The sequence below is a fragment of the Emydura macquarii genome, unplaced genomic scaffold (genome assembly GCF_026122565.2).
Source record: "Emydura macquarii macquarii isolate MOO-44397 ecotype Brisbane River unplaced genomic scaffold, CSIRO-AGI_Emac_v2 contig_440, whole genome shotgun sequence".
Lineage (NCBI taxonomy): Eukaryota > Metazoa > Chordata > Testudines > Chelidae > Emydura > Emydura macquarii.
Window position 1 is genome coordinate 14,208 of NW_027130577.1, and position 17,411 is coordinate 31,618.

The 17,411-nt window shown below is 46.9% G+C and overlaps 1 non-coding gene across 1 annotated transcript; it reads left to right on the plus strand.

Annotated features, from left to right (window-relative positions):
- The first annotated feature begins 13,850 nt into the window (after window positions 1–13,850).
- Window positions 13,851–13,955, plus strand: TRNAR-UCU (transfer RNA arginine (anticodon UCU)). The gene is made up of 2 exons: window positions 13,851–13,887; window positions 13,920–13,955. It is a non-coding gene; the product is annotated as a tRNA-Arg (tRNA).
- The last annotated feature ends 3,456 nt before the right edge of the window (window positions 13,956–17,411 follow it).

The window sequence follows — 17,411 nt, forward strand, 5'->3', positions numbered from 1 at the left end:
CCAAAAAGGGAGATTGTAAAATAGACTGGGGTGAGGTGATTGCTTGTTCTGTTAATTCCTTCTAAAGAACTTCACATCCACCGCTGTTGGAAGACAGGATACGGGGATAGATGGACCATTGATCCGACCCAGTATGGCTGTTTTTATCGATGCCAGCGGCCTGCTGGTGTGACCTGGTGATTCCTTTTCATTTCAGAGCCTGAGGGATTGAGGATGGGCTTCCCCCCACCGTAAAATGCATAGGGAGAGGAAAGCGGGTTAGAACAGGAAAAGAACAGGTGGGAGAAGGTGGCCTCAGCCAAAACCCATTGCAATGAATGGGGATGCTTTAGGGCAGGACCTTGCGGAAGAGGAAGTACAGGGGTGCAATGCTGTGGAGGAATTCTGCAAGCTGGCTGTAGAGGAAGGTCACAGCAGAGGTGGGGGGAGAAGAAGCGGAGCGTTTTGGGGTGTTGGAGGGAGTGGGTGGGCATAGGGGTGGTGTATCATCCCAGCACAGCAGATGAGGCCTATGAAGGGTGAATAGAAGGGGCTGCTGGATCACTTCAGGGTGCTTCAGATAAAGAGGTGCAGCAGTGAGGAAAGGATGGGCTTTTGGGGAGCGGAGAAGCAGGGGTCTTCAGGGGGAACACGTTACCAAGCACTGCAAGGGGCAAAGGAGCAGATGATTAAGGGGTGCAGCAGGGAGCATAGGAGAAAATTTCAGGCTGATGCAGAGACTGGGGGAGGGAGGGCTTAGGGCTGTTGGAGGCTGGGGTGCTGTCAGAAGCAGAGGAACCATGGGGGCTTTTTAGGGGTTGTGAGAATGGGGGTGGGTGGGTGCTGCTGGGAGCAAGGCAGTGGCCGTGTGTAACGTGATGCGGGCAGTATTGAAGTGGGGTGCCATAGGGTGGGCTGCATGGGAGTTGATGGTGGAAGGAAAGCCACGCGCTGAGGTGTTCTGGATGTAGACAGGAGCACAGATTAGAAGAGAGGCGCCTGGGCGGGTCGGGTGGGGGCTGGCAGAGCGGTTAAGGGATTATGGGACTCCGGAGACCAGTGCAGATCAGGTGGCTGCTGTTGCTGGGGTTATAGGGAATTGTGCAGAACAGTTCAGGGGAGGCAAAAAGCAAGTAACTGAAGTGGGGACGGGATGTCACTGAGGCCTAGCGTGGGCTTGGCTAGCTAAACAGGCAAAGAAGAGGGCTCTCCTCAGGCGAGCACAGCCTGGAGGACTAAATCTCAGGAAAAACTTCCTAACTGTAAGAAGAGTAGGACACTGGGACAGACGGCCTAGGGAGGTCATGGAAGCTCCCTCACTGGAGGTTTTCAAAAGGAGGATGTGTAGCCATCTCTCTTGGATGGTGTAGACACAACAAATCCAGCATCTTGGCAGGGGTTTAGACTAGATGACCCTTGCGGTCCCTTCTAATTCTATGATTGTACCGGGAGTGCAAAAAGGGGGGATTTGTTGAGACCATAGGAGATACAGGTGGAAGCACAGGAGTTTGGGGAGCTGAGCAGAGGGGTGCCGGAGAGAGTTCAGGGCTGGAAAGTTAAGGATGACACAGGCTGGGAAGTTGGACTGAGCGGGTGGGTAAGGGGGGGTGTTGATGCAGATGGGAATACAGGAGAGATTTTGGAGAGCCGGGCTGTGTTGTGTGGAAGGGAGGTGTTTAGGGGGCACAGGTTGGGGTTTGGGGAGAAGAGACATTTCTAGGAGTGGGAAGTGGGGAACGAAGGTGGAGGAGTCAGTGGGGGCGCTGCAGGGAACTTGAGAAAACTGATGGGAGTTGTGAAGAATATGGGGGCAGTTCCTGAGTGAATGAGTACAGTGTGCTCCAGGGATTTGGGGGATTTTCCAAGGAGGAGTCAGGTGAGGAGATGCCCTAGGGAACAAAGCAGCAGGTGACCAAGGTGTTCAGCAGGGGACAACAGGGGAGGGAAACATGGGATGGGGGAGTTCTGGACCAGCAGTGAGTGTGTGCTGCAGGGAATAAAGGCCATGAGGTATAGGGGGTTTTCCCAGGGCGCAGAGGATTAGGGGGCTGGGTAGGGTATAGGAGACAGGATGCTGAAGGGATCCTGGGGGATCCGATGGGGTCCAGGAGCGGGATGGGAGAGCAGAGGAATGGAGGGGATGTGGGGGTAGAGGCACATCAGCAGGACTGAGCGGATTTTGTGGGTGTGGGTGGACAAGGAGGGTTGCATTAGAGCAAATGACCCAAGGTTATGAAGGCAGATTTGTGAGTCATCCACGGGTGCTGCAGCCAAACGGGCGGTTTGGGAGACACACAATTTAAGGAGATTTCTTTGGGGAGCATGGTCCAGAAGGTGGGGGCAGTTAAGGAGCAGAGAGTGAGTTGTTGTGCTCCTGGGAACCTACAGGGGGCACTAGAGCAGGATTTAGATTGAGGTGCAGAGAGCCCAGGGAGGGCTGGTGAGGGGATGCTGCACACAACACCAGGAGAGGAGCACATCAGTGAGTTTAGTGATGCGCCCTTGAAGGGTGAGAGGTTATGGTGCTCCACGAGGCACAGGGATAGGGTGGGTGATAGGTTAGGAGGCCTGGGAACAGGGTATGCAACGAGATTTCAGGGAGCGAAGCTTCCTGTCGCAGAAAATGATAGAGTAAGAAATGCTGGGATTAAATGTGATTACCAAAGGGACGAGGAGATCCCAAACCCATTCCTGTTATGAGACAACCACTGATCAGGGAATTCATCAAAGGAACCTCCATCTCGCAGTGGGAGCGAAATATAATCTGACAGTCATGCGTGAGTGTTCAGAAAACACACCAAAAATACAAAGCACACACACACACACACACACACAGTCTGCACGTGCAAAACACTCCACCCATACAAACACACACACACACACACACACACCCAGCACAGATACACAGGAAAATACACAAGCAGAGCGCATGCAAAACCCAAAAAAGAGAGGGCCACACAATTTCACATACTTCCTGACACACAGCCCCTCTGCAGCTGGATAGATGCAACCACCACAGATATGCGAGGTCTAAATTCAGCCAGAAGGGGGCAGTACACACAGATAAAGTTTTTTATTGAGTGAATGTTTCAAAAAATAACAAACAGGTAACCCATAAAGTTAAAGGGGCAAAGTTATAAAAACATCCAGGGACAATATGCAGGTTATCAGGGGGCACGGGGTGTGATTGGAAGTCAGGGGAGAACAACAAGGGATAAGCTGTGGGACCCTGGATGCGGGGTGATAGTGTGGGCGCTAAGAGATACAAGGGGATATATGGGAATGGGGGAACGTTACTAAGTATGTGGGTTACGTTAGGGGTGTTTAACAAAGAGAGTAAATAAGTCCATACAAAGTGGTGCGTCCCTCATTAAGTCCGATGGTTTATCGCCTGCTGTGACCGTTGGTGTGTCCCCCGCCGCGTTTAAACTGTTCCTAGTCCATTACCAAATGTTAGATTACAAGGGGGGAAAAAAAACACATTGATTTCTGTAAGGTAGTGATTATCATGTTTGCCTAACACACACAACCGCTCCCTGGTTCAAAACCAGGCAGAAGCACCCACCATGCCTTTTTGCAGTGGTTACTTTACTTGTGTATCTTAAACTAACAACATTTAAGCGCCTACATAATATTCTTCTATTTTATGGAATGTCAAGAACCTGTTTGAACCTGTAAAACAGGCTCAATCAAGTTACAACAGATGAGTCAAAGGTATCTTGCCACAGAGGTCTACAAGGAAATTGTTAAAATATATATTTAGATTACATTGTTTGAAAAGAAAAATGTGGCTATGAAATGCATTTTACAATAAAAAAAGGACCACTTGACCTCATTTTGATATTATTTACACTGGGCTAAATTATTAGGAGCTCCATTTATTATTATTAGTAGTAGTAGTAGTAATCATCATCAAGGTCATCATCCATATAGCATCTAGTAACCCCCGTCATGGACTGGGGCTAGGTATGGTATAAACACAGAACAAATAGTGGTGTTGTGTCCATGCTGGTTCCAGAATATTAGAGACAAGGTGGGTGAAATAATATCATTTATTGGACCAACTTGTTGTGAGAGAGCTTGTCACCCACAGAGGTTGGTCTAATAAAAGATTACCTCACCCACCTTGTCTCTCACAGAACAAATAGACAGTTCTCGGCCCCCCCCCCCCCCCCCAACACTTTACAATCCAGAAGTCAATGTGCAAAATCAGTGTGAGAGGAAAAATCAATCCCAATGATTGAGGGGAGAACTAAACGATGAGTTTCCCTTCTTAAATAAGGATGATTACTTCTTTTGGGGATGGGGAAATATAGGAATGAAACCAAGAGATTTTTTTTTTAAACTAGATATTAAATAAGATTCTAGCAAAATTACACTAAAAACCTACCAAAGTTAACAGAGAATGCGGCTGTTATGTCTTTGGAGCATGGACTGGCTCTTACTATGTGTTTACATAGGGCCTAGCATAACAGGGCTCTGAGCTGGATTGGGGCCTTTGTCATCACCCTTACCTAGGAATCCCTACAGCCACCTCCATTTGATACACAGATACAGAGATTGTCTCCTATCACTCTAATTTTGGTGGGAAAGCTTTGCTTGATGGATCTTATCCAAAGTCCATTCAAGATAATGGGAGGCTTCCTCTGACTCCACCGAGTTTTGGATTAGTCCCTAAAAGAGGTCAGATTTAGATTTAGGTCTTGGCTACACTAGAATGGGTTTGCCAACCCATGATAGCTATACTAGCAACCTTTTTAGTGGAGACACAGCTTATCCCAGCAAAATCATTCTTTTACAGTAAACTGTGAAGCAGTTCCCCAAACAGAATAAGCTATGCAGGCAAAAAATCTTTCTCTCTTTACCCAGTTTAACTGAGTCTACAGTCAGGCTCTTGCCAGCACAGCTTTGTTGGTTACAATTGTGATTTTTTTTCCCCACAGGTGGGGGGAAAAAGTCACCTTACTTTCTCTGCTATCTGGCTACCACATTAGCCCTCTACTCACTACACATCCTCATTCTCTAAAGCTTAATGTTCTAAAAATCTATCCACCTCAGTAATTTCACTTATTAGAGATTGTTATTTCTTAGTAGAGAAACCTCACGGCTAAAAGTAGATAGAAAGTGCTATCATATAGTAGATGAGTTCAGCTTTAACAAGCACCTAATCAAAGAAAAAACTCTTAGCAGAACCTTAATTAGATCTATCAATAAACAGAAAAAATAAAATTTTAAACAAAGCTCTAAAATGCTCAGGTAGACACCATCCTCCTAGACAAAAGGTTCTATTCCCCCTTCCTGTTAACCTATGTAGGGTGCTGGCATCCAAGCCCCTTGCTTAGCCAGTTCTGTTCAGATGATAGTGACCCATCAATCAGGACAGGCTAAGCACAGTTCTGCTGCCCTTTGCTCATACAGTAAGGGGAATAACATTTCCTTATCTCTGCCTTTAAAGTAATTTTAACCCAACACCAGCCAAAGGGATCATTTGGGCAAAGCAATCCCATCATGCTGAGCACCTAATCAGGGTGGGTGAGCCCTTGTAAATACCAGCTCGGCAGGGAGAGTCCATTCAGACCCTGCCTTGGAAAGAAAGAAAAGAGATAAATAAATTATGTGTTTGATTTCTGGCAGAATTCTTTCCTCTGGTCTGTAGCAATACCTATAGTCCCCTTCCCATCGTAGGTTGCATTTCAAAATATATGCACAGACTGAAAACAGCTCACAGTGAATCACAGCACAGCCTCAAGGGTTAGCTTGTGACTTTTTGGTATTATTGTTTTGTAAGAGTTGAACTCTGTGGAAAGTATTGCATCAGAGGGGTGTATTTGTTTGGGCTTTTTAAATTGTCATTCATTGGTGCATTAAAATCTTTTTGTGGAGAGAATCTTTATCTCCATATCTATTTCTTAACAGGGGTATTAGTTATGATACAAACTCACTTTGTTAATTACCACTATGTTTAAGGTTATCAGGGTTTTCGTTTTAATGACAGATTTATGGTAACTCATAGAATGAATACTTTTCAGAAAGATTAATTGTAAGTGGAGATTATATTACATTTCCCTAGTCATCTGTTCCTTTTCTCACTCTCTTTCCCTCCCTGAATTTCTTTCCTTTTTTCTTTCTTGTTCTTATTCTATCCCTTTCTCTCCTCTGTTCCATCCCATGACATTTTTTTATAACTGAGTTAATGTTTCTGGATTTCTTCTCCATTTTCTTCAGAACAAACGGTGTCAGGAGGGAACTAGAGAGGGTGTTTTCATCCTTAATATCAAAGAAATCTCATTTCTATGCTATCACCTTCTCTAACCTAAGAAAAGAATATGAGTCCATTGGAAATATTAAAATCAATGAAATGCGCAAATTCATTACCAATATATATATATTTTTTAAACCACGAATAAAACAGGGTGAAAGGATAGACTGATCTGCATGGAGTGGGGCTTAATGTCCTAAAAGAATGATAATAAATAAAAATAAAATGAATAACAAAATTAATCCTCAACTCTGTCATTATTCACCCCTGTGAAGAAGTGACGGCGCAAAGACTATTCACTGCTAAAAATCTCAAGCTAGAGTTTATGTGGGACCTAAGTGGTTGCTTAGGCCTCTTCACTGGGGTCCAGCTCACCCAAACTGAGCATCACCTAGTATTTTCTATAACGTCTCTGTTCAGGAGAGTACTTCAGCGGGTACTCGAGAGGGAATGTGAACTGGTGGACAGAGCACAGGCATGGGAATCTGGAAATCTGGATTTTATACCCAGCTCTGCAACTGATCTACAGGATGACCTTGGGCAAGCCACTTCCCCTTTCTGTGCTTCAATTTCCTCACCTATAAAATGGGGATAATGATAGTGTTCCATCTTGGTAAAGGGCTTTGAGATCTACAGTTGTTAAGGGCTTTAAAAGAGCTGGGTACTTTTAAGTCTCATTGACTCCAGTTAAGTTGAGCACATGCTTATCTGCTTTCCTCAGTAACGGTGCTTGCCTTAATCAGCTTTGGAAAGTTCTACCTGTGACTTCTGTATATTTGTAGCCAACAATTCAGCTGAGTTAGCACGTTCTGAAAAGTGTCCTTGGAAGCAAAAATAGTCTTGTGCCATTTTTATTTGTATATTTGGTGCTTTGTTATGATGTAAACTTTTTGACTTTCTGAGAAAAGTCTGATTTTAAAAAACAAAACAAACAAACAAACAACAAATTAGGAGTATCAAACTGTGAAGTGAGGCTAGCTCTCTGTCCCACCTCTTTCACTCATGGCCCCGTCCACACTCCACCCCGAGCCCTGTCCCGTCCCCACTCAGCTCCCCGACCACCGGAGGGATGTGGTGAGCCATGGGCGGGGGTCTCGCAGGGGAGAGGGATGAGGGATGCAGCAGGCACAGGGTCAGGAGGCATGTGGGAGGGGAGGAGGGACGTGTGAGGCAAATGGCGGGGACCTCCGGAGAGGGAGGATGGGGTGGAGGAGAGGAGCAGCCAATCAGTGGGGGCCTCGGGGAAGGGACGGAGCAGGGACATGAAGAGGTGGCGCCACCACGGCCCAGGTGTCCAGTGGCAGGTCAGTGGCAGCTGTGCCAAGGGAGGTTTAGACTCCCCTGGCTTATTATACCATCTGATGGGCAGTGGTCTAAATTTAATTAAAAGTGAGATCATTATTTTCCCACCCCCCATTTATTTTTCAGTTGTCCAGTTTGAAATTTCATCAACATTCATAAAACTCTGAACTGCCTCCGTTCTTGACTATCCAGCCAGTCTCGCTGATGTCGAGGGCAGTCTCAAGTGTCGAGCATCTAACAGACTCGGTCCTAAGAAAAAATGATCTTGTTGGCAGCTTATAAAATTCTGGCGTTATTTCTAGATCCGAACCAGAGCCCAGGCATAGAATTGTGTGCATTATGGATTTTTGGTTCACTGACAGTTCTGAAAAACCAGGGAACACGAATTGTTCTGGTCTGAACAAAATTTTTCAAAAATTTCAGTGGATCAAAAGGTGAAAAAAAAAAAAACCAAAAAACCCAGAGTTTAATTTTGTAGCAAAGAAAATGTTTTGTTTGACCCCAAAATGAAACATTTTGTTTCAGTGCTCAGCATTTTTAAATGTTTTTAATTTAAAAAAATAAATTAAAGGACATTTTTAAACAAAAAATCCTTTCAAATAAAAAACCCCCCAAGATCTTGCATTTAGAAAATGACAAATTGAAATATTTCATTTTTTCAGATTTTTTTTTTTAGGGATTCTTTTTCTGACCATTCAAGAAGGAGGCTGATAAATAGGAGAGGGTTCAGAGAAGAGCTATGAGAATGATTTAAAGATTAGAAAACATGCCTTAGTGATCAACTCAAGGAGTTCAATCTGTTTAGTTTAACAAAGACAAGGTTGTGGGGTTACTTGATTGCCGCCTATAAATACCTACATGGGGAACAATTATTTAATAATGAGCTCATCAGTCTAGCAGAGAAAAGTATAATACAATCCAATGGCTGGAAGCGGAAGCTGGACAAATTCAGATCAGAAAAAAATCATAGATTTTCAACTGCAAGAATAATTAACCATTGGATTCTCCATTGCTCATAATTTTTAAATCAAGACTGGATGTTCTTCTAAAAGGTCTGCTCTAGGAATTATTTTGGGGAAGTTCTTTGGCCTGCGTCATGTGGGAGGTCAGACTAGATGATCACAATGATCCCCTCTGGCCTTTGAATCTATGAAGATAAGGATAATGAACTCAATCCAGCCGACCATGGGGAACCTACCTTGTAGCAGGCTGAGTTCCATATTGTGTACTGCTAACTGGCAGGGGGTCATCTTGGGGGAACTGTGAACCAGGAATCTGCTACACACTACACAGAGGCCTTTCTGCTCCTGGTGCTCACTGCCCAGGCTCTTCTCTTGTTTGGTTTCCCATCAATTCTTTTGCCAGCCCCAACACTTTCTCCAGCTGGGTACTGTGTTGGATGGCCAGCTTTTTCATGCATCGTGGCATCACAAGATACTTCCTTGCTGTGATCACAGTAGTACGTGACACAGGCCTGGTAGAAGGTGTGCCTGCAGTCTGTGGTTCCTGCCCCTGTAGATAACCTTTTTTTTCCCCCAGCCTCATCTGAGTGACAGATGCCATGGCTCTGGGCTGAGGCTGAGAGGTTCAGTCCTCCCTGTGCATATCTCTTTGTTCCTTGTTGAAGGAGAGGCTGGTTCGGTTGCATTCCTGTGGGACGATCCCTTCACCATGGCCTCCAGTCATTTTTACTGGGTGCAGTTTAAAGGCAAGGCAAATTATTTCATAAGCACTGCATCTTTGCATCACTATTTCACTTTGTCACAAGCCTTTACTCAGCTCTTTTGAAAATCAATCAGATTATTGAGATTCCTACATACACCATTAGTGTGGGATTTTCAGAAGCACCTAAGGGAGTTAGGAGCATAAGGATTTGCGCTCCTAACTCACTCAAGTTGCTTCTGAAAATCCCACCCTTTATGTGTCTTTCTTTAGGCAGCTCAGGTTTTGGTCAAGCTTTTCCAAAAGTGACTATTAATTTTCGGTGCCTCAGTTTCCACTAATCACAATTGAAACTCTTGTCTTTTCTTTGGTTGTAAGTGGCTAAGATCACAAGGCAATGTCATAAAAAGAGCTGCATGAACACTTTTCAATGAAGAATTTCTTTGGTGAAATTATCCCATTTTTCTATTGCAAGTTACCCCTGGACAGACCTTGTTTGCTTCGATCAGGTCTTGTTCTTGACTTTAATGTTTTTTTTTTTTTAAAGGATCCTTAATGCCACTAATGCTTTTGTGCTCAAAATATAATTTGAAGGATCTTCCATGATTGGTACTACAGTAGTACCTAGATGGCTCAAATAAAAACAAAGAACTCACTGTTTTAGGTACTGCACGCACACGTAGATTGACACTATCCCTGCCCTGGAAAGTTTGCAATCTAAATATATGAACAAAAGGTAGAGGAGGAAAGAATGGCCCAGTGACTTGCCAAAGGTTAACAGCAGAGCTTAGAGAGAACCCTGGTTTACTGATTTGCATTCCGTGGCCTTCTCTACTAGCCCACAGTACTTCTTGCAAGACCGGGTGGGCTAGAGATCTTGAGCTTAAGAGTTGCGGAATCAGGGTGGTTGCCCTTTGAGTGGTGGTTCGACCTGTCAGAATGCTGATTGGGCTGATTTTTGGTTGGGTGAGGGATCTGCCACTCCAAAGATAGCTGTTCTCCACCCGTCTCCCGGGCACAGGATTTCCCACCCTTCCAGTCCAAATGACTGAGGATGCTGCCAACCAAAGTCCTCGATGACAAGAATTCAGGTGACCCTGATTCTATCAGACCACCAGCATCACACTACGACAGAGTGGGTCTAGTTAAGGGAGTTGCTGGGAAGTGGCTGGAAGAGGTGTTTGGAGTGTGATGTTTGCTCTCAGCAGGGATAGATGGAAAAGTGGGACAGGACAGCACTTAGGTGTGGGTGTGTGTGCATGTAGGGAGACACGGAGGGGTGTATTAGAGAGCACAGGCTGGCTAGAGACAGACACCATGAGTTTCATCCAGCTATTCTCTCAACGCTCTTCTGCCAGGATCACTTTCTATGGATGACAGGCCCAACTTTATAAAGGGTCTATTGCATTTTCAGGAAACGACTTAAAGTGTTGTCCATTATTTATGTGCCAGGGACTAGCCAGCTACCCATTGCTTCGGGTGGTAGGAAGGAGTCCTTCTCTTCCACATGTCCCCTCCCCCAATTCACTATGCATTTTTCCCATGGAAGGAATTTTCTCTCTCATCCCGATTTCAGTGGGAGGTAGGCACTGGTGTCTATCTGCATCTCTAGGGGACTAAATAGTGTTAAAAATCTGGTTTGTGGTCACTGGTTAAATGGTTTCCAAAAGGTCCCTGGAGTTAGTGTAGTAAACTTGTCTAATTTAGGCTTGAGCTGAGATTCCTGTTAAGGCCGCCAAATTTGTATGTTGGACCTACTCAATATGTGGCTGGGTGCTCTGACATATTAGAAATCTGGCTTAAATGTGCTCCCTCCAAGGAGTTATATTCTCCCTTCCACTCCCTTCCAACTATGTAAATTGAGGCCTCTGTCAATTAACACAACAGAGCATCTAAAGATGTTTGTCCCTTGCTTTGTATAAAAGCCAATAGTAGAAAACTTCACTTGTCAGGCTCATACATATGGATCTTCTGCTAATGTCTGTAAGGAGATGCCTACGCTTCAAGCTAATGGGATGGTTCCCAGTTCGAAGAGACATACTCACACTAGATCTGATCAAGTTAGTGTGCTAAAAAGAGAGTGCAGGCTAGTTACCTGCAGTACGTACCCATCCAAAACCCTAGGCACGTATTCCAGGCAATTATTGCATCCTGCCACTTGGGCTGCAAAATGTGCAGCTCCCTCAGCGCTAGTATAGGTTGGTCTCGAGCTGGAAATGGCACCTCCAGCTCCAAGTGTAGCCACACACTGATATACAGACACCCTGAGCGATTCAATTTTACATTGTTTGCCAAAAAAAAAGTAGCATATGTAGGCGAGAAATAGTCTCTTAAGAGTCAAATAGCTCTCCAGGGCCCTTTTACGTTTTCTTCAGACCTACACTGCAACGGTTCTGTGGTGCCCTTCATTGGTGTGCTTGGCTGTTAAATGAAAAGTTGGTAGTTTGTCCTTTGAGGATTTTTACAATGACTATCAATTCATAAATAGGTATAAGAGTGACACACTGCACCCTCACGTGCACTCTTATGGTGTGATTGCGTATCATTCATGTTCATCCTTCTAGTCTAATTGTGTACTGTTTAATGCAAAGAATGTCACGTAAGACGTTTTTGGAATGCTCATGGTGCGCTAAACATTATTGTTGTAGTGGTGTGTCTGTTCCAGTGTCATGTGTATGGTTATGAGGCTTTGCGATATAATCTTCCCAAATATGTGTCTCATGGCTTGAGACATATCTAGGCAAAACTCTACAGAGCTGAGAAACCATTCACACCTCACTGAGACTTGTACAGAACAATCCAGCTCAGCATTCCAAGAACAAAGGACCAGCCCAGGCATCAACAAGTGAATCCACAGTGTCTTAGGACAGTGTTTCTCAACCTTTTAGGTAGCAAGTACCCCCTAACTTCTGAAAATAGTAATAAGTACCCAACACTCAATTTTCCACTCTGAGAAATACAATCTTTTCTCCCTTTACTGCTGGACGACTGTATTTCTCGTAAAGAAGGAGTGTTCTGAGTTCTGCAGTGCTGTGTGGCTGTGGCAGATCACAAAACCCCCTTCTGTTTCTCCCCTCCTTCCTCCTCCCCTTCCTTCATAGAGGAGCAAAGGTCAACACCAGCCAATCACTATGGCCTGATGGCGGGGTCACGTGGTGTTCTCCTCACACAGGTGGGAATTTGTGAAGTATGAACAGGCACAAGCGGCCCACTAGAGTGGATAGCAGTGTTCCCCATGGCCGTCCCTAGGGGGGTGCGGACTTGGGGCAAATCACACTGTGTGGGCCGCCTGCCTCCCACGTGGGAGCTGGTGGCTGACTTTTATTTACTTTTGATCAAATCTGACCTGCTTTCCTCTGACTTATAATCACTTAAAATCTTTCTGTACTTAATAAATGTGTTTGCTTGTTTTACCTAAAGTAATACATGTGGTTTAAGGTGTGTGGAGACTCTATTTGAAGTAACAAGGCAGGTGCATATCAATTTTTTTGATCAATTGACGAACGGAATATGAGCTTGCATTATTCAGTGGGTAGCACTAAACATTGTAAAACAGAAGTTCCTAGGGTTGCATCTGGGACTGGGGATATTGGCAGGGGTCATACTATTGCATGGATCAGGGGAGCTCCATTTGAAGAGGAAACCTCCACCACTAACAATTCCAGCCAGCCGGTCAATCTCTTGCGTCCAAATGGTTGAGCTGGCGGGCCTGCAATTAGTTCCCAGCCACCCAGCAGCTCATACCAGGGCTCCCACAAGTGTGGGAGGCAGCTGTGGAGGGTGGCAGGACTGTTGGCCCGTGCTCGATTGGCCCTGGGCTCTTCCCAAGACCCCAGAGATGGGAAGAGAGGAAGTGGCCAGACACCTGTCCTGCCAGGTTTGCCTCGCCTGCCGCCTCCACCAGCTGGACCCTCCTCCTGCCATGCCTGCCTTTGGACCCTTCCTCCAGGGTCACCCTCCCCACCTCCTGCTGGGAACCCGAGGAGGGCCAGGCGCTGCGGTGCACTTTCACATCCTGCTGGTGCGTCCCTCTGGAGCGCAGGGTCCTGGGAGAAAAGGCAAAGGCTTGTCTCAAAGGCTGATTTTCAGGAAATGGCAGCCAGGCAGCTGCTTTGCGTGGAACCAAGGCCCAGATTTCCCCTTCTCTATTCAGAGTGAAGATCAATATGAAGCCACCTTTAGCCTTCATGGAAGGTTTCTGTCCTCTCTGCGCTGGAATTATGATACCTGTGTTAAGATTTGGCTTGTGTAGTGCTCCAGTCAAAGCGGCAACCTGACTGTGTTCCCAGAGCAGGCAGCAACCGGCCTGCAACGGACACTTGAAACCAGCCACCAGAGACCCTCGGGCTTGCCCCCGGCCTTGGGGGAAGTGAAAAAAACAGCAGAGTTGATGACGTCCCACCCTTCTTTATCAGAGTCACTTTGGCTGCCCTCTGGCTTCAGTCAGCAATACATACTCTTGGATGTTGAGGCCTTTGGTAACTCACTGCTAGTGCACTAGTGGTTAATATAATTGCTTTCTAAGTAGTCGTTCTGGGTTCAACTACCAGCCAACGCAGAGCTTTCTTCCAGTCTCTCTTCTGTTTTACTACAGCAATTGCAATGTTGTAAAGTACAGAGAGGAGAGGAAGCTAAGCCCACAGTGAAAGGCTCTGTGGCGCAATGGATAGCGTGTTGGACTTCTAGGAAATTGCTCATAAAGTGTAAAAAGTCAGCTATTCAAAGGTTGTGGGTTCAAATCCCACCAGAGTCATTTTAGCTGCTCCCTGGGTCCGATTGAAGCTGTTACAGAAGAGGGAGCCACTTAAGGGTGGCCAAATGGGGCCCAGATAATGGCAGTAAGGCGTGTCAGGCTTCCAGGAGGTAGAAGTCTCTGCCTCTGTCCTGGCAGCATGGGGACATGTGCTTTCAGCACTAGAGAATTAAGGAAAAATGGGGAGCAGAAAAAGTAATCATCCTACTTCTCGTGGCTGAGACAAGATGCAAGCCTTCTGGAGTCACAGAGCCCGCCTCACACGTGTGGCTACTCAGCCAGGGACTCACAGCATCTTTCTGCAGCCGCCAGTCAATGAATGGTTGTATTGACGTGGCCTGCCAAGATCAGTGGAAAGCGCCTCCTTCGCTGAAGGGGCTCTTGACATCAGCTCTGCCATGAGTGGTAAAACGTAATGACATTGATGAGGCATGGTGGCTTCTGCTGGCCTTTTCCCTAACCCCTTAGCATGCTCCCCTTTGTTCGGGAGCAAGCTGAAGACCAGCTGTATATAATCCTGGCTGAGCAAGTCTGGCAGCTTCCATCTGGTGGCTACAAGCCTCCATACCTGTCGGGAAAAAAGACAGTCCACCAAAAGGTGGTCCATTGTCTCCTGCGGTGCCAAAGTCCAGTACAGCGCCTGTGGGCAGACCCTGGTCAGCAAATGACGGCCATGCAATTTAGCCTGATCAGGCAGTTTCTTGGGGAAGATGTGCTACCATACATCCCGGTACCTAAAGGACATTCGTCTCATTTGCAAATATTTTAAGACTCCTGTCATCAGGTGCTGGAGACAGTTGCTCACCTTCAGAGGGACCTCTCTAAAATGGGTCTGCCTCACCCACTGGTATAAAAAGTGCCATGCTGACCAAGCCGAAGGGGGGCCTCGCTACTGCATCCGGTGCTGCTGGTGTGTGTGGGAGGAGCACTGTTGTGGCTTGAACCAATCCGCAAGCACTTCCCACCTAGCCACCCACTGAAAAGCCTGTAGGATGTAAGCTGGAAGTGGATTGGACATGTGGGCCTGATGGTGGCCCTTCTGATCTGCTACCCCTTCTGACATCACTGATCACCCCAGACCCGATGCGTCACCCAGTGGGCCTAGAAAATGCACGGCAGATGCAAGCTGTCAGTTGCGGTCTATGTGACGGCACCACCTTTTCCCTCCAGACTGTCCTGCCCTCCACCTCAGCCACCCGCTGAAAATTAAAAAACAAACTCATGGAGCCAGAAAAGGTTTCAAAGCCCACCTGGATCAACCCCTCCCCTGTCTATTGCTGGCAGAAAAGCCACACTTCTCCTAATTAACACCAGCCCACTGCCCACGGAAAGTGGAAGGCCATCGTGTTCAGTCTCTGCAGAATTCATGTTTCTGGGGGAAATATGGGGCTGAGGAAATTTCCCACATCCAAAAGATAGGTCTTGAGCATTACAACCTTCTGGGCCAGTCTCAAGATCCACTTACTCCACCGGCCGAGACAGTCCAACAGCTGCCACTACCAGGGCATGCTCCCTACATCGTCACTGACCCCACACTGTACCACCACGGTGCCCATTACCCTCAGGGAATTCCTGGTGCGGCTGGTTACTGACTGCAAATCCCTGATAGAATCATTGAATCATTGAAGATTAGGGCTGGAAGGGACTTTAGGAGGTCATCTAGTCCAACCACCTGCTCAAAGCAGGACCAACCCAATGGGAAAATGAAAATCCCCATCAGGGCCCAATTCTACCCACAGGGCACTGCTCTATTCAAGGTTCACCACAGCTCCACTGCAGCTGAATACCTCGCCAATAGTGCCTCCAAAGGCTGACAGACACTCAGGGAGCTTACTGTCACGGTCACGTCATCTGCATGAGCGACCGCCTTCAATGCATCAACTCCCAGACCCCCTAGGCCCTGGGCAGGGCAAACAATGCCGTGCATTGCCCTGCTGCTGTAGAGTTCTCACAGAAAAGGGTCCAAAGAGAGCACGCACAGAAGGGGACTCAAGGGAAAACCCTGTCGTATGGCCGAGCGCACTGGGATTTTGTTCCCTAGCCAATCGTTTACCAACAGGCAAACTGTGGCCCATTTATACAGCACCTGCAGCCAGCCAATAAAGTTCCCAGGAGTTCCATACTGTCTGAGCACTCACCAGAAATAGTCCAGGTTAACTCGATCAAAGGCCTTGGATTCTTCCAGAGCTAACAAATAACCTTCCCACTGCTTCCAACATGCAAATTCGCAGACCTCCTGCATGCTGCATAGAGAGTCCAAGACAGTCCAACCTCGCACTGTGCTGGACTGGGTACAGTGCACCAGTCGGTCTGCTACCCCTCCCAACTTCCGCTCGAGTACTCGGGCCAAGATCTTGTAGCTGGTTTTCTACACAGCAACAGGCCTCCAGTTTCAGATCTTGTTCAGGTCTCCTGTCTTGGCAAGTAATTCCAGTACAGTGTCGTGTTGCAATGGACTCAGTGGCCCCTGTTGGAAGGAGCTGTTGAAGACATTCGTCAATACTGGCGTCAAAGGCTCCAGCAGTTCCCAGTAGAACTCTGGGGACAGCCCATCTGGAGCTGAAGATGTGCCGGTTTTCAGGGATAAAATCGCTTCCCTCACCTCACCTTCCTGGATTGGCTTGATCAAAGTCCTCTGGTTGTCTACTGACAGTAGCCATGAGCAATCCCTGGCTGGGGAGAAAAACAGCTCCTGTGCCTGTTTAGCAAGGTCTCGGCTCTGGAACAGCTCCCTATAATAGGCTTTGACAATGGCCAGCGTTCCTCTGTGGTGCTGCTCTACCAGGCCTGAGGGTAAACCACGCATGAGTCCCCGCACCTCCCTGCTTCATCTCTGTTCCCTGCAGGCCGCAAAGATGTCTGGGGAGGCCACCGCTCCCTTCACGCAATGGTCCTGCTCATATCTCCCTCTGCTCGTGTGCTCTGCGCTGTCGCCAGCGGGTCTCCTTTCGGATGTGCCACGCTTCTGGATAGTGCGGAACACGTGTCCCTGCCTCCCACACAAATTACAGCGGATCCCCCGCCGACAGTCCTCGGTACCCCGTGGACTCACAGCTCAGACAGTGCAAGCTAGAGTACCCATAACTGAAGTGCTCGTATGAGCTGCAGTTGAAGCAAGCCTTTGGCTGTCCTGCGTACCGGCAATAGCCCCACTCTGAACTAATATCGAACATATTAAAAACATGTTGTGACACTTTGTAGTCACCCCTCCCTACGGTCATTTGTCTGCCATGTGGGTGAAGACCGGTTCTAGGTAATGCATATTTTTGGGTCTTCAGACCTTCTCGTAATGCAGCGCTGGTGGTACAGTGGTTATCATGGCTGCCTTCTACGCGATCAGTCTGGCTCCAATTCCCAACCAACACAGAGGTTTACTTAGCTACCCTTCGTCTTCCATTACAGCAGCTGCAGTGTTGTAAAGTAGAGAGAGAAGAGGAATTGTAAGCTTTCAGCAAA